This window comes from Pinus tabuliformis, chromosome 9, assembly GCF_031772625.1.
Source record: "Pinus tabuliformis cultivar Carrire ecotype Pingquan chromosome 9, CPIR1, whole genome shotgun sequence".
NCBI lineage: Eukaryota > Viridiplantae > Streptophyta > Pinopsida > Pinales > Pinaceae > Pinus > Pinus tabuliformis.
This window is the reverse complement of record NC_142307.1, coordinates 1,509,330,816-1,509,336,634: the sequence shown is the minus strand read 5'-3', so window position 1 is coordinate 1,509,336,634 and position 5,819 is coordinate 1,509,330,816.

Sequence of the window (5,819 nt, the reverse complement as noted above, 5' to 3'; positions counted from 1 at the left end):
AGAATTTAAGGCTCTAGTGGAAAACTAGACAAAGAAGAAGATAAAGGTGCTGAAGACAGATAACGGTGGAGAGTTTTGCAGTAAGGAATTTGAAAAATTCTGTAAGACGTGTGGTATAGCATGGTAGAAGACTACTCCATATACACCTCAGCAAAATGGAGTTGCAAAAAGAATGAACAAGATGTTGATGGAAAGGGCAAGAAGCATGCTTAGTGGTGTTGGGTTAGGATAGGAATTCTGGGTAGAGGCAGTGGAGATAGCATGTTACCTGGTCAACAGATCACCTTCATCAGTGTTGGAGGATAAGACTCCACAAGAGGTATGGACTAGTAAGAAAATCTCTCTTTCACATCTGAGGGTATTTGGATGTGATGCATATGTACATGTTCCAAAGGAGAAAAGAACCAAGTTGGATAGTAAATCTGAAAAGTCCATCTTTATTGGGTATAAGGATGGTTTAAAGGGTTAGAAGCTTTGGAACCCAATAACAACGAAGGTTCTGTACAACTGAGATGTGGTGTTCAGAGAGGTGAAATATGTTATTAAACATGAAGTCCAACCAAAAGAACCTGAGAAGATAGAGTTTGAGCTAAAGCAAGAAGAATCAAACTGTACACTAGAGGAGGAATCAGAAGATGAAGGGCCATAAAGATCGGGTGTGAGAAGATCAGTTCCAGAAAGAAGGCAGCCAGAAAGGTATAGTCCATCTACTTTTTGTTCAAATTTTGAATTGTTTGTTACTAATGATGATCCCAGAATTGTTAAGGAGGCAGTGGATTCAGATGATGGAAAACTCTGGAAAGAGGCCACGGTTGATGAAATGGAATCTTTGCACAAAAATGAGGCTTGGGATCTAGTGGAGTTGCCAGCTAGAAGGAAACCCATTGGCGGAAAATGGGTGTTCTAAAAGAAGACAAATGCAGAAGGAAAAGTGATGAAATACAAAGCTCGGTTGGTAGCAAAAGGTTATTCCTAGGTGTTGGGAATTGATTTTGGTGATATTTTTTCTCCTGTTGCCAAGGTAACTTCTATTAGATTACTTTTATATGTTGCTGCTACTTTTGATTTTGAGGTAGAAAAGATGGATGTGAAGACAACATTTCTTTATGTGGATCTAGAAGAGGAGATCTACATGAAGCAACCTGAAGGCTTTGCGGTGAAGGGTAAGAAAGAACTGGTATGTAAGTTAAAGAAGTCTTTATATGGGTTAAAACAGTCACCAAGGATGTGGTATCAGAAATTTGATACATTTATACGGGGACTTGGCTTCACCAAAAGCAAAGCATATCACTGTGTGTATTTTAAATTAATTGGTGACCGTGTTATTTATCTGGTCTTGTATGTGGATGATATGTTGCTAGTCAGAAATGACAAAGAAATTATCCAGGATTTGAAGAACCATTTGTCCTCCAAATTTGACATAAAAGATCTTAGTGCTGTAAACTATATTTTGGGCATGGAAATTAAAAGAGATCAGGCAAAGAGGAAGCTTTGGTTAAACCAGAGGAAGGATGTCAAGACAGTATTGTAGAGGTTTAATATGCAGGATAGTAAACTGGTGAAGCTTCCTATTACTGTAGGTGTGAGGTTATCTGTTGAACAATGTCCCAAGATAGAAGAAGAGGAAGAGGACATGTCCCGTGTTCCATATGCAAGCGCGGTCGGTAGCCTGATGTATGTGATGGTCTATACTAGACCAGACATTGCACATGCAGTGGGAGTATTGAGCAGGTTTATGTCAAAACCAAGGAAGGAGCATTGGGAAGCAGTGAAGCGGGTTTTTAGGTACTTGCATGGCACTAGTGATTATGGTTTGTGCTACCAAGGAATACCAAGATTGGATAGAGTGTTGGATATTCATGGCTTTATTGATGCCGACTAGGCTGGAGATTTGGATAAGATAATATCTACAAGTGGGTATGTGTTTAACCTATTTGGAGGTGTAATCAGTTGGATGAGTTAGAAACAATCGGTAGTGGCACTATCAACTATAGAGGTAGAATACATGGCAGCCACTCATACAAGAAAGCAAGCAGTTTGGTTGTAGAGATTGTGTTCAAGTATGGGGTTAGTACAGGGAGCTATAAGGATAGACTATGACAACCAAAGTGCAATTTTCTTGGCAAAGAACCCTGCATATCATTCAAAGACAAAGCACATTGATGTTCAGTATCACTTTGTGAGGGATATGATAGAAGACAAAATGGTGTTGCTGGTAAAGGTGGACACTTTGAAGAATATTGTAGATGCATTGATAAAATCTGTGAGCTCTGAGAAGTTCTCTTGGTGTAGAGAAATAATGAGCATTGCAGGGCTGGATAAATGACTAATCTCTGATGTGGCCCCCTATGGAAAGAAAACAACAAGTGGGATAATTTTGGGTTGTGTTATATTCTTTCCATGACTAGACCACATACTTAACTGGGGAGTTTGAGGGGTGAAGGTAACCGCACTTTATGGGGTCCGGGGCAATGCCCCAAAAAATTTTGGTTTTGGAACCTATGTTAGGTTGGGTGGACCCACCTATGGTTTTGTGCATGATTTTCGCACATGTTTTTTGACGCGATGGGTTTTGGTCCATGGTTTTGGACGGTATGGTTTTCAATCCATGGTATTGGATGCTTCATCATGTATAAATATGTATTGTAACATTGAAAGGAACATAATGAAAAATCAAGTTGGTAGTCCCGTTTTTGGGATCCGGGGGAAAATCTCTGTGTATATGTGTTTTATGTGTTATGCTCTTGCATTGTTTATTTTCTATGTTTTACAATTGATATGCAGGTAATTTTTGTACGGGGTTAAAACCTACATAACCAAGGATAAGAATATTCCTAAAAGGACATACCTATTGAACATCCATATGGGTATGTGCCTTAGAGGTAATGTGGCAACTAACGTAAAGCCTCCCAACATAATGCTCTCAAATAAAAATGAGCTTTCCTAGTTAAGGCCTTCAAGGAAAATATCGGTTATGATAAAGATGTATGACAAAATATGGCTTATCAATCCAACTCTTTTAATGAGAATGTTTCAAGATTGAGATTCCTTTTACCATGTAATGGGATTATGCATACCTCGCTAGTTAAAAGGGAGTGTTGAAAATTGTAACTAGGTTCGATGTTCATAATGTCCTGATTATAATCATGACATTGTAAATTCCTTATAAAGAAAGAAAACAAAAGAAATATAAATTATATTTTAAGTTGGAGGATTGGTTTCATACTAAAGTTTGATTCAAAATAATCTTCTTCATGATTTAATTTTTTCTAAGTCTTTCCAGGTCTTTCTAGGTCATGTGTCATAGTTCCCTTTGGACTCATTGTAATAAAGAAAGATATTTATTTTATCAAGAAAATTCATTTTGTATCCCAAGACCAAGTCAACCCAACAGAAAGATCAAGTCAGCCTAAACGAGGTTTATTTGACCCCTCAAGGAGGCTATAAATACACAGAGATTGACTTCATTTGAGACAATCATCCAAGTCATGTTTGATATGTAATAGCAATGGAGAAGATGAGCTAAAAGGATGAAGAAAGGAATAAAAAGGTGAAGTTTATTGGGTTAAATATCTCTCTCTCTCTCTCTCTCTCTCTCTCTCTCTCTCTCTCTCTCTCTCTCTCTCTCTCTCTCTCTATGTGCGAAGTTCTAGGGCCAAAATTATGGGATGAAGTTTCAGTAGGTTGAAGTTTGGAAGCTACCTCGAAGAAGACCTTGTTGGGGGCTAACTTGGTGCTTGGTAGGGTTGTTGGTTTTGCTCTTTAAATCCTATTTGTAAGTAAATTATAAAGAAGAAAATAATTATTTTTCTCGTTTTTCCCATTGGAGGGGTTTTTCCCTACCTTGTAGCCTATATCTTGTGTACTTTGTGTTTTTGTGATCTTCATTATTTTGGTAACTACTTGATGAACAAAGATCTAATAAATTAATAAAATGGAAACACATATCACAAGTAATTATCATGTTAAGGAAAATAATCCATAATGCATAAGTCTCTCGATTTTCCAACATATACCACCTTGTAATGCTCCACTCCACCTCAGGCTTCCCAGGATGATGGGAGGTGTCACTTTTAATTAATTTCCTAGGATTATGGGATGTGTTACTTTTAATTAGTCCAACCCCTAATCTCTCATTATGTTAATGGGGTCACAAAATTTCCTTCACTTCCAAGATTGGTAGAATTAACCTTGGTTAACACCATTACATCGATATCATTAAGATATTTACGATGATTTAAAAGTTATCTTAATTTAAATTCTAGATTAAAAGTTATTCCCTCATGAAGATTGAAAAATTATGTGGCGCTGCATGAAACCTCATGTGGCCAATGGATTAACCATCTTATGAGTTAAACCTTTAGTCTGAATTAATGAAGAAACACCCTATCTCCCTAATAGTTAGTGGGAGTTGTTGCTAACACTTTCCATGTTATTTAACGATTGATCCCTCCATCATGGATTTTATTAACTATGCCCCCAATTAGGGATAAATCAACTATACTTTGTTGTGGATGCAAGGCTATCAATATTGAGACTCCTTATGGATATAATTATTGATGTTGATATTTTTGTTACCAATGCTAAGAAACAAGGGAGGCCCTCATGGATCTTTTGATAGGCATGGTCTAGGATGACATTGTGTATCATGTGGCACCACTTGGTATCCATGTCTATGCATGGAAACCAAATCCTTTATCTCCAAATCACCCTACCTTCCATGCATATTTTTGACATGAAACTAAAATCAAGGTGATGTCACCCCACCACATGGAATCCTCTACCAGTGCCACATATCATCAAAAAATCATCCACTTGGCCCTCCAAATGGGCCATGTCTACTTGCCACATGCCTTACTAACAATGTTTGGCATCAGAAACCTTACCACATAATTTGATATCTGTGAAATTCGAACAGGTTTACATGGCCCTCGTGGTGTCTACCAACTCAACTTGCTTTAGGTCCCATAGGTTTGAGCTCTTCCTACCAATTTATAATTTTTCATTCATAAATAGAGGGAGCTTTTGTCTTGCTATCTATCAACCATGATTGGATTAAACATGGTTCAATTGATCCTAGTGATAATACATGGAGTGACGTGAAAATTCTTGTCATCTAACGGCTACCCTTAACATTGCGACTTTTGTCTACCACACCTATTCGAAAGAGTTATCACTTAGAAATTAGACACGAAGTTGGATTAAGATTTAATCCCTTGGATTAACTGAACCATAAACCAATCATTAAAAACAATGAGGGATAGTCAACATTAATAGGATAAATTGGTCCCTGGTACAAGTCTAATTTCTTCTATACTCTAACTTAGAAATTCCTAAGGATTTCCCTGGACATGCCCAAACTTTCCCTTTAGAAAAATGTTTCTCTAAGAATGAAGTCTATAGGGAGAAAGATATTATTCGACACTAGCATTCACGACATTAATCATAACTATGGCACATCAATGACACATTTTAAATGCCTATCATCAAGCACAAAAATGAGCCAAACCATGTTGACACTACTATGTGCTTCCAACATAGCACCATACTATTAATGACACAATGGATCCAAAGAAGAATCCATTAGGTCTACTAGTAAAATACATATTGTAACATAAGGAAATTTGAAAACATTTATTAGTTAAATATTCATTTCCATGCCAAAAAAGGAATCCTCACACTATAAAGTTAACCATACACATCAAGAATTCATTCAAGCCATGTAAACAACTATATAGCTCAATCAAACTATCAACAAGCATAGAGGCCTCCCACTCTATCATAACCATGATAACATAGAGCTAACATCTCATTAAAGT